This window comes from Odocoileus virginianus, chromosome 30 (assembly GCF_023699985.2).
Source record: "Odocoileus virginianus isolate 20LAN1187 ecotype Illinois chromosome 30, Ovbor_1.2, whole genome shotgun sequence".
Classification (NCBI taxonomy): domain Eukaryota; kingdom Metazoa; phylum Chordata; class Mammalia; order Artiodactyla; family Cervidae; genus Odocoileus; species Odocoileus virginianus.
In genome coordinates, this window is record NC_069703.1 from 14,266,976 (window position 1) to 14,284,434 (window position 17,459).

At 38.2% G+C, this 17,459-nt stretch overlaps 1 protein-coding gene across 6 annotated transcripts in view; it reads right to left on the reverse strand.

The window, feature by feature from the left end:
• The window catches only part of KANSL1L (KAT8 regulatory NSL complex subunit 1 like), a 122,611-nt gene extending 106,847 nt beyond the window's left edge, over positions 1-15,764 (reverse strand). For 2 of the 6 annotated variants that reach the window (XM_070458593.1, XM_070458592.1), the window contains exon 1: positions 15,602-15,764. The gene's annotated coding sequence lies outside the window, so the exon portion shown is untranslated. Of the gene's footprint in view, positions 1-15,404 lie in introns of all 6 variants that reach the window. The other 4 variants (XM_070458591.1, XM_070458588.1, XM_070458589.1 and 1 more) reach the window with 4 other exon arrangements.
• Between the last annotated feature and the right edge of the window lie 1,695 nt (positions 15,765-17,459).

Consider the following 17,459-nt stretch of genomic DNA (forward strand, 5'->3'; position numbering starts at 1 on the left):
TTTATTGTGATCCACACAGTCAAAGGCTTTGGCATAGTCAATAAAGCAGAAATAGATGCTTTTCTGGGACTCTCTTGCTTTTTCGATGATCTAGCGGATGTTGGCAATTTGATCTCTGGTTCCTTTGCCTTTTCTAAATTCAGCTTGAACATCTGGAAGTTCACATTTCATGAATTGCTGAAGCCTGGCTTGGAGAATTTTGAACATTACTTCACTAGCGTGAAGTAATGAGTGGGATGAGTGCAACTGTGCAGTAGTTTGAACATTCTTTGGCATTGTCGTTCTTTGGGATTAGAATGAAAACTGACTTTTTCCAGTCCTGTGGCCACTGCTGTGTTTTCCAAATGTGCTGGCATATTGAGTGCAGCACTTTCACAGCATCATCTTTTAGGATTTGAAATAGCTCAACTGGAGTTCCATCACCTCCACTAGCTTTGTTCATAGTGAGGCTTCCTAAGACCCACTTGACTTCACATTCCAGGATGTCTGGCTCTAGGTGAGTGATTACACCATCGTGATTATGTGTCATGAAGATCTTTTCTATACAGTTCTTCTGTGTATTCTTGCCACCTCTTCTTAATATCCTCTGCTTCTGTTAGGTCCATATCATTTCTGTCCTTTATTGAGCCCATCTGTGCATGAAATGTTCCCTTGCTATCTCTAATTTTCTTCAAGAGATCTCTAGTCTTTCCCATTCTACTATTTTCCTCTATTTCTTTGCACTGATCGCTGAGGAAGGCCTTCTTATCTCTCCTGGCTATTCTTTGGAACTCTGCATTCAAATGGCTATATCTTTCCTTTTCTCCTTTGCTTTTGGCTTCTCTTCTTTTCACAGCTATTGGTAAAGCCTCCTCAGACATCCATTTTGCTTTTTTGCATTTCTTTTTCTTGGCGATGGTTTTGCTCCCTGTCTCCTGTATAATGTCACAAACCTCTGTCCATAGTTCACCAGGCATTCTGTCTATCAGATCTAGTCCCTTAAATCTATTTCTCCCTTCCACTGTATCATTAGCAATTTGATTTAGGTCATACCTGAATGGTCTAGTGGTTTTCCCTACTTTCTTCAACTTAAGTCTGAATTTGGCAATAAGGAGTTCATGATATAAGCTATAGTCAGTTCCTGGTCTTGTTTTTGATGACTGTATAGAGCTTCTCCATCTTTGGCTGCAAAGAAGATAATCAATCTGATTTTGGTGTTGGCCAACTGGTGATGTCCATGTGTAGAGTCTTCTCTTGTGTTGTTGGAAGAGGGTGCTTGCTATGACCAGTGCATTCTTCTGGCAAAACTCTTTGCCCCATTTCATTCTGTACTCCAAGGCCAAATTTGCCCATTACTCCAGGTGTTTCTTGAATTCCTACTTTTGCATTCCAGTCCGCTATAATGAAAAGGACGTCATTTTTGGGTGTTCATTCTAGACAGTCTTGTAGGTCTCCATAGAACTGTTCAACTTCAGCTAATTCAGTTGGGGCACAGACTTGGATTACCATGATATTGAATGGTTTGCCTTGGAAACGAACAGAGATCATACTGTCGTTTTTGATACTGCGTCCAAGTACTGCATTTTGGACCCTTTTGTTGTCTATGATGGCTACTCCATTTCTTCTAAGGGATTCTTGCCCACAGTAGTAGCTATAATGGTCATCTGAGTTAAATTCACCTATTCCAGCCCATTTAGTTCACTGATTCCTAAAATGTCGACATTCTCTTGCCATCTCTTGTTTGAGCACTTCCAATTTGCCTTGATTTATAGACCTTACATTCTAGGTTCCTATGCAATACTGCTCTTTACAGCATCAGACCTTGCTTCCATCACCAGTCACATCCACAACTAGGTGTTCTTTTTGTTTTGGCTCCGTCTCTTTGGCGTGCTACATAGCAAAACATAATTAATGCACTTGAGTTTAAGGACTTGGGGATTTTGGACTCTGGAAGGTCTAGCCATATCACAGTTCCTGTTCTAGTATTTTCATTAAGTTTTTCTGTATTCTATTCTTAAGTGAATCCTTATAAAAAAAAAAAAAAAAAACAAAACTCTAGCCTGAAAGTCTACTTTGCAACCAAGAGAACCTCACAAAAATAGCTATGTCTCCTATAATTAAAAAAGGTTAAACTATGTTCATGTAGTTTCAGTGTAAGACACAAGTCCATTTATTCCAACTTTTTAATTAAACATATAATCATTATGCATAATGATGTTTACTAAGCATTCTAAACTCTATCACTTCTAACTACCTGCATATGACATAAGCAACTACACTTATTACTAACATTTCAACTGCTTGAACTTTTCGCTATTTTGTTAACTACTCTGTCTTCAACATGCAAAAGTATCTGAGATATAGCAGATACTCAGTAAATAGTTGGTTAAAAAAAAGTGGTTGCCATTATACTTAAAATCCAAACTTCTTCTTATCATCGCCTACAAAGTTCTTCACTATCAAGTCCCTGACTACTTCGCCTCCTAGTAACTTTCTCCACAGGTTGCTACATTCCATAAACACTGGCCTCTGTGCTATTCTTGAAACACACCAAACAAGTCCTTGCTTCAGAGACTTCATATTTTCAATTATCTCAGTATGGAACAATTTTCCACATATAAGATGGCTGGCTCCCTCACTTCATTCATGTTTCTGCTCTAAAGTCACCTCCTCAGAGAGCCCTACCTTAACTAATTGTTTAAAATAGCCCTAGCACCTCATTTCATGATTCTTCATTCCCCTACACTGTTATATTGAGCCTCAGAACACTAATATCAGAACCTGACATCGATTACATTCTAGGAAATAATATAATTCAAGGGCAAAACTCAGCTTTGTTCAATGTTCTTATCTGCAGCACTTAGAACAATGTCTGATACAAAATAATTGTCAGATATTTGTTGGCTGAATAAACAGTCATAATTTTTAAAGGTATTCCAGAACTTATATAGTAGCAACATCTATTTCAGTTATCATTTTTAAAATAAAATTAATCATTGAAATCCACCATATCAAAAGACTAAAGAAAAAAAATAAAAAGCATTTGACAAAATCTAGTGTCTGTTCATAATCAGGGAAAAAACTCAGCAAACCAGGAAAAAGAGGGAAATTGCTTAACCTGATAAGGAACATTACACAAAAGCCTAGCCACAACTTCATGGTTATGATGAAAGACTGAATATTTTAATTGTTAAGATTGGGAATGAGGCAAAGTGTCTGCTCTCATTACTCCTATTCATCATCACATTGGAGGTCCTAATCAGTGGGACAGAAGAAAAGAGTCACATATATCTGGAAAGTAAAACTGTCTACTCATTGATGACATGATTTTCTACATAGAAAATTCCACGCACACATGATCACTCAGTTGTGTCTGACTCTTTGTAACTCTATGAACCATAGCCCCACCAGGCTCCTCTGTCCATGGGATTTCCCAAGCAAGAGTACTGGAAAGGGTAGCCATTTCCTTCTCCAGGGAAGCTTCTCGACCCAGGGATTGAACCTTTTGTCTCCTACATTGCAGGCGGATTCTTTACCACTGAGCCACCTGGAAAGTCCTAAAAGAACCAATTAGAAAGCTCCTAGATCTAACGTGCTCACTAAGGTAGCAGATAAAAAAGTCAACACACAAAAATCACTTTTATTTCTAAATATTGGAAATGAAAAATAAAAAAACAGAAATAGAAAATTTTAAAACAGTATTAATTTTAATAGTTCAAAAATATGAAATACTGAGGTGTCAATCTAACAAAAAATGTGCAGGATCTACACACTAGAAAAAACATCCACCACTTCAGAGTAAATCATGTGAAATGCTGGGCTGGATGAATCATAAGCTGGAATGAAGATTGCTAGGAGAAATATCAACAACCTCAGATATGCAGATGATACCACTCTAATGGCAGAAAGTGAAGAAGAAATAAAGAACTTCTTGATGAGGGTGAAAGAGGAGAGTAAAAAGCTGGCCTAAAACTCAAAAAACTAAGATCACAGCATCCAGTCCCATCACTTCATGGCAAATATGATGGGGAAACAATGGAAACAGGGACAGACTTTATCTTCTTGGGCTCCAAAATCACTGCAGATGGTGACTGCAGCCATGAAATTAAGACGTTTGCTCCTTGGAAGAGAAGCCATGATAAACCTAGACAGCGTATTAAAAAGGAGAGACATCACTTTGCTGACAAAGGTGCATATAGTCAAAGCTACGGTTTTTCTAGTAGTCATGTATTGATGTGAGAGCTGGAAAATAAAGAACACCGAGCACCGAAGAATCGATGCTTTCTTATTGTGGTGTTGGAAAAGACTCTTGAGAATCCCTTGGACAGCAAGAAGATCAAACCAGTCAATCTTAAAGGAAATCAACCGAGTATTCATTGGAAGGACTGATGCTGAAGCTCCAATACTTTGGTCATCTGATGCAAAGAGCCAATTAGTTGGAAAAGACACAGATGCTGAGAAAGACTGTGGGCAGGAGGAGATCAGGATGACAGAGGATGAGATGGTATCACCGATTCAAAGGACATGAGTTTGAGCAAACTCCGGGAGACAGTGAAGGACAGGGAAGTCTGGTGTGCTGCAGTCCATGGGGTCCATGTCAGACATAACTTAGCATCTGAACAACAAGATCTAAATAAATGGTGTGACATGCTGTGCTCATTCAATATTATTGCAATGTTAATTCTCCTTAAACTGATATATAGATTTAACACAATCCCAGTCAAAATCCTGGCAGGAATTTTGTTGATATCAATAAGCTGATTCAAAAATTTGTATGGAGCATTTCCCAGATGGTCCAGTGGTAAGGAGTCTGCTTGCCAATGCAGGAGATACAGGTTTGAGCCCTGGTCAGGAAAGATTCCACATACCGCAGAGCAACTAAGCCCACGAGCCACAGCTACTCAGACTGTGCGCTGCAACTGCTGAAGTTCGCGTGCCTCGAGCCCATGAGCCCATCCAACAAGAAAAGCCACCATGATGACAAGCTCATGCAAAGCAATGAAGAATAGCCCGTGTGCAGCAAGACCCCATGCAGCCAAAAGTAATATCAACAAATTGTTCAAAATTTGTATGGAAACAGAAAGGAACTAGAATAGCCAAAACAAGAACGAAGCTAAAGTACTCATAATGCCTATCTATTTACTTTGGTCAAAATAAGCATGAATTGGCCAAAAATGGACACAGATCAATGGGGGGAAATAAAAAAGAGAGCTGTTAAGTAGACCCACAGGTATACAGTCAATTGACTTCTGACAAAGATGTAATGGCACTTCAATGCAGAAAGACGGGTTTTAAACAAATGCTTCTGGAACAATAAGGTACCCATCTGCAAAATTCTGAGCTTTAACCCATACCTCCTCCCTTATACAAAAACAGTCACATACATCAGAATGGACAGACCTAAATGCAAAACTTAAAGCCATAAAATGTCTAGATAAAAATGGGAGAAAATCTTTGTGATATTGGGTTGGGCAAAGTTTTCTTGTTTTTTTTTAAACTATGACACAGAAACATTCATAAGAGAAAAAATTGGTAACTTGGACTTCCTCAAAATAAACAATAAAACAAACATCTAACAACTATTTAAAACATAACAATTGAGGAGCCTTTGACATAAATATGCAAAAGATAGTATGTCTAGGAATTAGTGGAAATCAGATGTGCATACTCCTGAAAGTCACTGAGTTTACCATTCAGGTTAACTCAGAAAAATGGTTTGAACTATTACACAGTTTTAAATTGTAAGCATCTTCAACTGTGTATTATTTGATTTTATGCATAACAGACAACTGTTTAGAGGCAGAGCACATGAACACTGATTTGAGAGCATAAAATAATAATTCCGCCAGTTCACTTCAAGATATCTTCACTAGTTCCATAAGCTGTATTACATCTAAAAGGTATCTCCAGTATTTTGGAAGCCAATTTAAGACACTGAGAATAACTACAAGTAAGACCACCTGGTTTTTCATTTGGGTATAAATCCATCCATACCACAACAAGTTATTTATATAGAAGTGCTTATGACTGGCAAATGAAAACCTATTTTATCTTTTAAAAACAAAACAAAAAATTTCCAAAAAAAAAACATGGAAATTAACCAGTTGACTTTTTAAAAGCAGAAAGTGAAGAAATTTATTTTTTCTCAGAAATATAGTTTTGTCTATTTCTGGTGGAAGCTGCATTTTATTTTTTTGTTGTTTAATTGCTAAGTCATGTCAGATTCTTTTGCAACCCCAAGGACTGTAGCCCACCAGGCTCCTCTGTCTATGGGATTTTCCAGACAAGAATATTGGAGTGGGTTGCCATTTCCTTCTCCAGGAGATCTTCCCAAACCCAGGGATTGAATCCACATCTCCTGCATTGAAGGCAGATTCTTTACCACTGAGCCACCAGGGAAAGTCACCTTCATTAAATGTATATTTGATCTAAGATCAAACATTAAACTATTCAGTTAACACACACAATGACTGAGAAGCATGTTAAAAGACACTATGTTAGGTACTAGAAAGATGGTAGTGAGCATGAAAAGTAAGGTTTCTATTCTTACAGAGCTTACATTTTATCCAGCAAATGGTAGATAGAGAATACACAAATAAGAAAATAAAAAGATAAGAAGTAAATAGGGGTCTCATTGTTTTTATAAAAATCAAAGCAGAGTAATAGAGTATCACTATGCTTAGACTGCAAGGAGATCGAACCAGTCCATCCTAAAGGAGATCAGTCCTGGGTGTTTATTGGAAGGACTGATGCTGAAGCTGAAACTCCAATACTTTGGACACCTCATGCAAAGAACTGACTCACTGGAAAAGACCCTGATGCTGGGAGGGATTGGGGGCAGGAGGAGAAGGGGATGACAGAGGATGAGATGGTTGGATGGCATCACCGACTCAATGGACAGGAGTTCGGTTAAACTCCGGGAATTGGTGATGGACAGGGAGGCCTGGCGTGCTGCAATTCATGGGGTCACAAAGAGTCGGACACGACTGAGCGACTGAACTGATGTTGCAGTAGGAGTTAACTTAGATTTATAGATGAAGAAGTCTCTTGATGACATCTGCTCTAAAACTAGAAATGCCTAAAATCTAACCAAGATTTCAAGTAAGAGCTTTCCAAGGAAAAAAGACAATTCATAAAAACCTTTAAAACAGGAATAAATTTGGTGTGTTTGAAGAACAATTATAAACTTATCTAGAACATGAGCCAGAGAAAGGAGTCCAGGATCATGCCAGGGAGTTCACTCATATTTATCTGAACAAAGGAAGAGACATTACAAAGGAGAAAGAACCCTAAAAGAAAACTTAGAAAGTTCAGCTGGTGGGAATTCCCTGGCAGTCCAGGGATTAAGACTTTGACTTCCCAATGCAGGGAGCACAGGTTCAATCCCTGGTTGGGGAACTAAGATCCCCCTTGCCATGTGGTCTGGCCAAAAAAAAGAAATGCTAGAGACTAACACCACCATAACTGAAATAAGAATGCATTTGATGGACTCATTAGTAGACTGGACATGGTTCAGAAAAGATCTGAGCTTGAGGATATATCAACAGAAACTTACAAAATGAAAAGAGGATAGATGGTGGTGGGGGAGGGAGAGGTTGGGGGGCGGGGACACATAAACAAGAATATCCAAGAATTGTGGGTCAACTAAAAAAGGTGTTAACATATACACATAATGGGAACACTGAAGGTGAAAAGAAAAGAAATATTTGAAGCAATAATGATTGAGAATTCCTCCAAATTAATGTCAGACATAAAACCCCAGATCCACAAAATTCAGAGAACACAAAGCAAGATAAATGCCAAAAGTAAATTATATAGCATAAGTCATTCAATACATGAAGCACTGTATTAAAGTACATAAAATTATATATAATAGCCAACAGTATTTAGAATAATAGTTCATTAAAAAGTTTTTATCACTAAAAATTATTTATTATACATTTTTCCTACTAGAATGAAAGCCATATGAAAGCAGGATGTGAATATTTTCATTCACTGCTGTATCGTAAAATATTGTTGGGTGAATAGTAGGCCCTTAATAAATATTTCTTCAATAAACATCATCCAAAATAATAAAATCATTTAAAAATTTCAAGGGGACTTCCCTGGTGCTCCAGTGGCTAAGATTCTGCACTCCCAATGCAGGGGGCCCAGACGTGATCCCTGGTCAGAAACTAAATCCTGGATGCCACAACTGAGAGTTCATGTGCTGCAACTAAAAGATCCTGCATGCCACAGAGATTTAGTGTGCCACAACTAAGACCCAGCGCAGCCAAATAAATACAAAAACATAACAAAAATTTCAAGGAAAGGGGTTCATAAGATACTTTACTGTGAAAAGAATCTCAAGGCTAGGAAATACTAGTATAGAACACTGTTGTCCAATAGAAATATGATGTGAGCTACACATGTAATTTAAAATGTGCAGACACATTTTAAAAAATAAAGAGCAACATGAACTTTTAACTTCATTGTTACCCATTATATACAAAATATTATGACTTCAATCTGTCAGGATAAAAACATCCTTATGAGATATATTCTTTTTTATGTGTGCTAAAATCTCAAAATATAGTGTTTATTTTACATTTAGCACAAAGTCTATATGGACTAGCCACATTTCAAGTGCTTAACAGCCACATGTGGTTAAGGATTACTGTACTAGACAGTATAAAGTATATAGTACCCCTAAAGTAAACATGAAACAACCATTAACTAAAACATTTCAGTTTCAAATCATAATAGCAGCTTAGGTTATACAAAAAGAATGCGAAAAAGGCAAATCCTCAAAGGAGTTTTCCAAGCATCTTGATATTCTTATGAATATTCAGTTTCTAATTATGCAGATATTGGGTGGGAAAAACAGTATTTGGATATTACTGAGATCTAAGAAATTTGTTTCTAGTTGCTAAAATACTGTATTCTGTTTACTGTTGGCACCACTATCATCTTTGATGATATTTATTTTATATACACCCAAGATACTCAAGCAAAATAGGTTCCTTCTCTAAAAGGAATTTAGTCAGTCCATATATATAAGACTTCAAAGAATATGGAATGAGCAAAACTGAGAAAAAAAACAACTTCCTTAACCACAACATACAGAAACTAAAATAGTAACCTAACAGGATTTAAGAAGCAAGACTGCAAGAAATCTTATCACCCTTTCAAAGGTGATAAGAAAGCAACCAGATAAATTATTTTAACTATTGGTGGCTTAGACAGTAAAGAATCTGCTGGCAATTCAGGAGACCAGGGTTCAATCCTTGGGTCAGGAAGCTGCCCTGAAGAAGAGAATGGCAACCCAGGCCAGTATTCTTGCCTGGAAAATTTCATGGACAGAGGAGCCTTGCGGGCTACATTCCATGGGTCACAAAAAATAGGACACAACTGAGTGACTAACACCTTCACACTTTCTCTTGAAGAAGCAATAGTTCTAGATAATCCAAAAATCAATTATATTTGCCATGTGTGAACTTCGCTTTCATGTTTTTTACAAGAGTTTTCAACCTGCATTTCGAATTAAAATAAATAATAATCATTCCTTAGCACATCTGCAGCCCAGAAATTTTAGGCATAGTGAACAAAAAAACATACCAATCCACAGCAAAACTGTCACAGATAATCCACAAAGCAAATAACCCTACAGCAAAAAGTCCAGATTTCAATAAACATTTTCTTAGAAGTATCATAAAAACTACCAACCAGAGACGACTTCAGTAAGACATGCCAAAATTTATTTCTTTAAATTATAAGCATTTAAAAACTACAAAGAATAAAAAGTTTTTTCTTCCTGGTTACATTAAATTTATTATAAATAAAATCAAGTTACTCCCCAAAATTGGGGGAACTGTAAAGTTGGGTCTATAATTTAATCCAACATTCACTGTGAATTAAGGAAGAAGTCAGTTGTTCTGATATTCACATGACTACAAATAAAAAGTCTTGCCCTGTTGTCTCCAAAATGCTTCCATTAGTGACTTAATCTTTAAGATTTATAAATCATATTTATGAAATTTATCATTAATTAAACACAATCTGATCCCCTGGACATCATGAGATATAGTAAATACTATCATTTTGTTGCTGTTTAGTCACTTAGTCACGTTTGACTCTTGTGACCCCATAGTCTGTAACCCACCTTGCTTCTCTGCCCATGGGATTTTCCAGGCAAGAATACTGGAGTGGGTTGCCATTTCCTTCTCCTGCAGATCTTCCCAAGGAGGAACTGATCTCCTACATTGGCAGGTAGATTCTTTATCACTAAGCTACCAGGGAAGCCCAATATCATCATGTCATCCCTCAAAAGCTGCATGTACATAGTGAGATAATTATATCAATAATTATTGAGTTGATCCTGACACGAGTAACCAGGTCTTTACAACTACTATTTAAGTATATGCAGGTCACATATACCAAATAAGTTTTGGAATTTGGGCTAAAGAAAATCAAAAGTTTGCCAATCTAGTCCATTTTCAGAGTTGAAACTAAAAATCTAGACAATCTAAATAAGACCCATCCATCCTCCTGAGAATGAACATTAAAAATTAAAAACTAAATCTGATTTTCCAGCCCCTAAAATACTACTCCAGATTTTATTATGACTTACATTCTAGCATGCATATGTATATTCCATAAAGTCCATGGAAAATATATCAATACCCCCTGATATTAAATGTATTCTCTCAACTGAAATCTGGATAATCCTAATTCTCTTTAATGCAACAATATAAGCTAGGAATAAAAGTAGCATGAAGAAAGCAGATTCATCCTCAAGTTATAAGAAAGTGAAAAAACTACCAACAGATAGAAGGGAGAACTCTGAGGCAGAGATAAACATTAGTTTCCACACTTATAACTTTAATGTGTTTCATATAGTCAATCCATTATGGTAACAGTGAAGGAGTAGGAAAAAAGCATAACTTCTTTTAGGAAAATTAGAGCAGCTCTTTCAAACATTACTGAAATACAATGGGGCTAAATTCCCGAATTTGTAACTCATAATGTTAAATTAAGTCAATTAAACCAATTAAGTCAATACAAGTAATGAGAAAGAATCTATATTGGTATAATTTTATTTCTGAAAAATACAGGAATTACTGGAAGGTGCAAATACAAAACACATTGCTGTGTTTTCAAGATTTCTTTATGCCACAAATGGGCATTTTCGATTTATAGCAGAAAGCACTGCAGTAATTGGCATGACCAAGGTACAGTTAGCTCAGTACTTTGTATTCAATAATGTTTATAGCTAGAACTCCTTCCACTTCGAAAACTATGCCTAAAAAGGAATTCTCTTTGAAGACTAAAGGAATTTAATTAAAGATAAAGCCACTTGGGTGGCCACATAACACATCAAACAGATCATACTTCAAACTTCAAGCAGAATTATTATTATTCAGTTACAAAAGAATGACTCATAGGAATATAAATGAAGAATCATGTTTTTTCTGTGTACATCAACTTAGATTCAGAAATTCACGTTAAAATTTAGCACTATCACATTTGCTCACTATATACATTTTAGCTTCAAATTAATTTCAGGTGGTTAAACACTGATCAATGACCTACTATCAAATAAAAACAAACTTTTAATTAAACAACATGCTTGAAAATTCTTGATCTTAAAGGACCAGAAATAATAAAAGTTTATTAGAAATATAACAAAGCCTTAATATTATAAATGAATGCATTTCTCCCAATTCTGCAAGAGAACTGTCTCATTCATATAAGAAAAAAAAAGTGTTCCTAAAAACCTAAAAATATTATCAAGTATTTAAAAACTTTCACTATAAATTGTCCTCAGATTTCCATTACAGACTGTCTACAGGCAAGTAAAATATCATTTTTTAACACTTGCTGATTTGTTTATTTCACATAGAATAACAAGCACAGTTCAGTGAAATCTCTTCAGAACATGTAAAAAGAAAAATAATCAAAACTTTTCAGAAATGAATACACCTTCCTTGCCTTTCTAAATCAAACATACTGAAAGTAAGAATGTCTTGATGACTGAGGGTCATCACTAATGTACCATATTCCATTATAGTCCTTTAATATATTAATAGTAAGGACTTTAAGGCTAGAAGTGTAACAGATGATATATATATATATTTTTTTTGCTTAAGCTTTTTTTTTTCATTAGTTGGAGGCTAATTACTTCACAATATGGTAGTGGCCTTTGTCATTACAGATGATATGCTTTAAAGTCAGTAAACTAGTTGCTAATTTCCTATTGACTGTCACTTTAGTTAGAGGCAGTTTCATTCCTTCATTGCTGATTGTAACCTGAAGAATCCAATCAATAAAGAATCTTCTACACTTGAAAGAAAGCTTTTGGCCTCTATCAACTAACATGGTACAGACAATGTAAAAAAAACAGGGAGAGAGACAAATAACTGAATAAGTAAAAATTACTCATAACAAATAAGATTTACGTGGTAGAGTAAAGATAGGGTTTATTTTGTTTTTAGTTGCTAAGTCGTGTCCAAGTCTTTTGTGACCCCACCAACTATAGCCCACCAGGCTCCTCTGTCCATGGGATTTCCCAGGCAAGGATGCTCGAGTGGGTTGCCATTTCCTTCTCCAGAGGATCGTCCCAAACCAGGGACTGAATACAAGCTCCTCTATTGCAGGGAGATTCTTTGCCACTTTGCCAGCAGGGAAGCCCCAGGTTAAAGGCAGTAAAAGATGTTATAGGCAATTCAGAGATGGGCTGTTAAGAGCATCTAAATAATGAAGCAAAGTAACTTCAGATACTAGGCTTTTTTCCTTTAAACACAAAAAGACTGTTTTTTTTCCTTTAAACACAGAAAAGGCTACAAGTGAATCTGGAACAATTAAAGTAAAATTTGTAATCGAATTCCACATGAGACAGTTGAATGAGTTAAGGAAATGAAACAGTCTAAATTATTATGATAAATGGCATCAAAGCTGGATGGAGTCACTGGATAATGCAGCAGTTGCACAATGGGAAGTCACCGGCAGACAACTGACAGATCAAGAGGCCCCACCTGAACAGAAGTACTCAAAGTAACGAATAAAACAACGAGTATATTGCCAATAAGGTACTCCTAAACTAAGACAAAAAACCAAGATATAATTTCCTGAAAAGTTCCAGAGATCAAAAAGATAAATATTATTAGTCAACTTGCAAGTGTTTATTAAGCATCCACTATGTAATCTGCAGTGTATCAAATATGAAATATATTCCTCTTCTATAAGGGGCTTGTAAGAAAATAAAACATATAACACAGACACATGAAAAAAAATTTACGCTAATGAAAGCAAGTTCTTTTGTTTTATTGCTAATCCCAGATGATGAATAAAGATGTATATGAGGCATGCTCATACACTAGATGAGTATTAAATACTCTGGAAGGTAATTTGGGGACATTACAAGAGCCTTAAAACATACACACTTCCACCAATAATTCCTCTTTTACAAATCTAGGAGAAACTTTTTCCCAAAGCTTTACATAAAAGGCTGTAGTCTCTATAGTGAAATTTATATCAGCAAAACATTAGAAACATCCCAAACATCTGCCAACAGGAAAATTTTTAAATATGATAGTTATACGATGTGACACTGAGCTGCCAAAAATAATTTTTTCAAAGACTAAGGACATGGAACAGTTTATGAGGTAAAGTTAAAAGACCACATAATCTTAGCTTTAGGAAAAATATGCAAATATTTATTGGAACATATAAATACAAATTATTTGTATTTTTATTATCTGCACCTGTTCTCTTTCTCCAAATTATTTTATAGTAAGACTTAAAAACAAGCAATTATTATTTGAAAAGGTACATAACACATACACACAGAGTAAATGTTTAAAAAAAATAAATCAGTGCGATAGAACTGGCTTGGATTTAGAAAAAATTCATGGAAAAAAAAAGTTAACCCAGAAGGACTGGGTAAAAGAAGTAATGATTATCTAGATTAAAACTATGAGAAATGGTAGAAACCTTGACACTGATCTGATTAAGTGGAAAAAAGGGAGAATCAATGATAACAATTACAACAGATTTTAAAGACATTCAAATATATGCTATTTCATCATTTATATTCTTCTAAGATGCTGGCTTAAAAAAAAACGGACTTCTGTTATAAAAACGCATTATCTGTCAATTTTTGTATGTGTAGTGTTGATAAAGATTATAAACACTTTTACTAACACAAAGCATTTGATTCTCGTAACAAACTCTTAAGGCAAGGACAGTATTACGAAACTATTTAGAAGACGAAACAGAATCGGAGAGGTTGTAACTTGCCCAAACAAGCTAGTTAAGAACTGGAAACAGCAGCGATCACTCACTGCTAAGCCTTTTTCAAGCAATCCACAGTCCAGAAGACCAGGTTTTTTGCTAATGTTTAATTATTTTTAGAGCTACTTTTTCCTAGTCAGAAACACTGTCGATTTTGTCTACAGTAGTGGTAAATATCTTAGGTTTTGTTGCTAACAAACCTGCCCCATCCCGCGGTATTAAAAAAAAAAAAAAAAAAAAAATTCCCACTGACCCAAACTCAGCATGAAGTTAGGCAAACTGGTTAGGAAGGACGAAGGAAAGACGAAAGAAACTATCCTCTTTAAATCTCGCCAGTTGACCAAAGTTTGGGTTATCAAAAAGTAAAGAGAGTAACTAACACCTGCTCACCCTAAACAGAAAAACCCGCGCAGCAAGAAAGGCCAGCACAACCAAATATAAAAAAACAAAATTGTTTAAGTAACATACTTTCCACAGTTAAAAAAACAAAATCTATCCCCGCAGACCGCTGATGCGAGGGGAAAAGAGTGAATCTGCACGGAGAAGAGTGAAAGCCGGCAACGAACAAACCAAATAGTACTGCTGAGTAAGAAAACACCACAAGAAGCTCCATCCAGTGCCTTTCCTCCCCATAAAGCTAGTCTCTTCCTTTCCAGTAGTTTAATTATCGGAACACAGTCATGTATTTCTTGCTACCAAACACCACACATCCTCAAATTTTCCGGCAATGCATCAATCCCTTCAGCACACAAACTTAGAAACAACCGTTCCTCAACAATTCTCTAGATACCCCTCCATCCCACGTAATTCTAAAGGCCAAATCAACATCTGCCTAGATAAAGTGGAAACAAGTAAAACAACGATCCCATCTAATGCAAACAGGTCCGCCCTCAGAGATTCCCCAAAACGGGCGTCACCACAACCGCACTCGGCGAGGCGCGGCCGCCGAGCCACGGGGCGGACCCGGGAGACCACGTGTTCGGGCCTCTGCGCACGCGCCAGCCAAAACAAAAGGGAGGACAGCCAAGCCCCGCCCCTGCACCACGTGACCAAGTCTAGATCCGCCCCTCCCCTCCCTCCACCCCTTACCTCCCCTTAGCTCTGCCAAAGCTGTTAGGTTTAGCCGTTTAAATTTGGCTGCGGTCCGACCCTACCCTAGAGCGCGATCCTGTGCCGGGACCCAGAGTCCAACAGCTCAGAAGATTCGGGGGGCGAAGGGGCTGCCGGTCGGTCGCCTGGGCCGCAAGTCCACCCAGCGGTCTTCTCCGCTCTCCCCTCCCCGCGGGGCCGCCGTCCCCAGCAGAGGAGACCCAACCCCCTCAAGCCCGCCGCTGAGACGCCGGCCACTCGCCTGCTGGGGCGCCCTGGCTCCCCTCCGCCGCCGCACCTTCGGTCCGGCCGTGGTGGGGGCTGCCGAGGTGATCTGTAGCTGCCCGCCCTCCTCCCCCCACCCGGGGCGCAGCTGACTCGTCTCCAGAGCGCGTCCCGCTCCCGCCCCGGCCGCCGCCGCCGCCGCGGTTTAACAGTCCGCCAGCTGCCCGCAGCTCCGGGTGGCTCGGGGGACGGAACCTTGCAGAGGTGGAGGGGCAGTGGGCGGGGCGCGGCGCCGGCCAATGACAGCGGGGGAGGGGCAGTGCCATGCAAATGAGCGCGGGTGGCGGGGAAACCCCAGCAGGATGCTGGGCAGGCAGAAGCGGCCAGGAGCGTTCTGGAAGTGGCTGGAGCGCTGGCGCCCAAACCCTGCTGCAGAGGCGCGGCCGCTCCCTTGGGGCGGGCTCCGCACTGCTCCTGCTTCCTCCTCACCGCGGTCCTCAGCCAGCCGGGAAAAACACGCACACTCACACATACAGACACCAGAAATACGGCCCGACGACTTCTCGCCGCTGCTCTATTTCTGTATCACCGTGACAGCAAAAACAAAGCGAGAGGATAGTCAGGCTGCTCTACACCCTGCCGCCCGCGCTGGCTTCTGGCGGCCAGACCCCCATCCCGCCCCGCCACTGGAGGGACACGTTTTAACAAAGCTTTGTCACTGTTGCCAAGTCTATACGTGTCCGTGCGTTTGCTTTTCTTCAGGTTCTCCGCTCGAATGCAAAGTCATAATTCTGTAGAAGGGCCCTGGGAGAGAGGGACAAATCTGCCTTGAATCTGAGTTGGTCTTATGGTTAAAAAATAATAAATCAGGAAAGGTCAGCTCAAACATTTAAAAATCTGTACAAAGCTGGTTTAAGTGCCATTGTAGTTAATTCCGTTCTGCAGTAGCACAGTCAATTGACAGAGTTTTACGTGGAGATAGTTGGCCAGGGACACAAAAACATCGCTGAAAAGTTTGCACCTGGCCCGGCGCTCCACTCACCACGAAACTACACCCAGGCATTTCCCTAAGCCACGCACTCAAGTGTGTGTGTGTGTGTGTGTGTGTGTGTGTGTGTGTGTGTGTGTGTGTGTGTGTGTGTGTGTTTTAACATAACTGAGCACTAAATATAGCTCCTTAGGCTGTAGATGGATTACAGGCTTTCCTAAACACCTAATTTACACATGAAATGATTTAGGGAATGAAGCGCACCGAAGACAATTGCCAGTACTTCTACCTTATTAATAGGATAACATGGCGGGGGTGGGGGGCGCCTTGGGGAGGAGGATGGAATCCAAGGAACTGGAGTTTTCACAAAACCTAAAACGACACAGATTATTGAAATTGGAAAATAACCGGCTTGCTTTTGGTCTTTTATAGATTGTGACATAACTGCAATGGTTTTTATGACAAGCTGCGTTTATAGGAGAGAATACTGCTTAAAAATTGCTCAAAACAATCAAAATTACATCTTCATATGGAATAAGCAAAGTATTTCAGAAATCGATGTACCATCATTGGAAAAAAAAAACTGTAAGTGAATGTTGTGAAAATAACTGAATCAAATATTTTTTGGATATTCAAAGGGTTGTCCTATCCCTGGGGACAGGGGTTAAAAAAAATAGATAAGGCATTAATTTTTTTTTTTTAATGAACAGGCTGAGAAATCAGGCAAGTATTACAATAATTCAAAGATTTTTTTTATTTGGTCTGAGTATTTTAAAAGACTTTAGGCAGTGAAGGAAGAAAGGCATCACTAGTTCAGAGGATGGTTAACTTTGAATTTTTAAAATTTATTTATTTATTTTAATTGGAGACTAATTACTTTACAATATTGTAGTGGTTTTTGCCATAC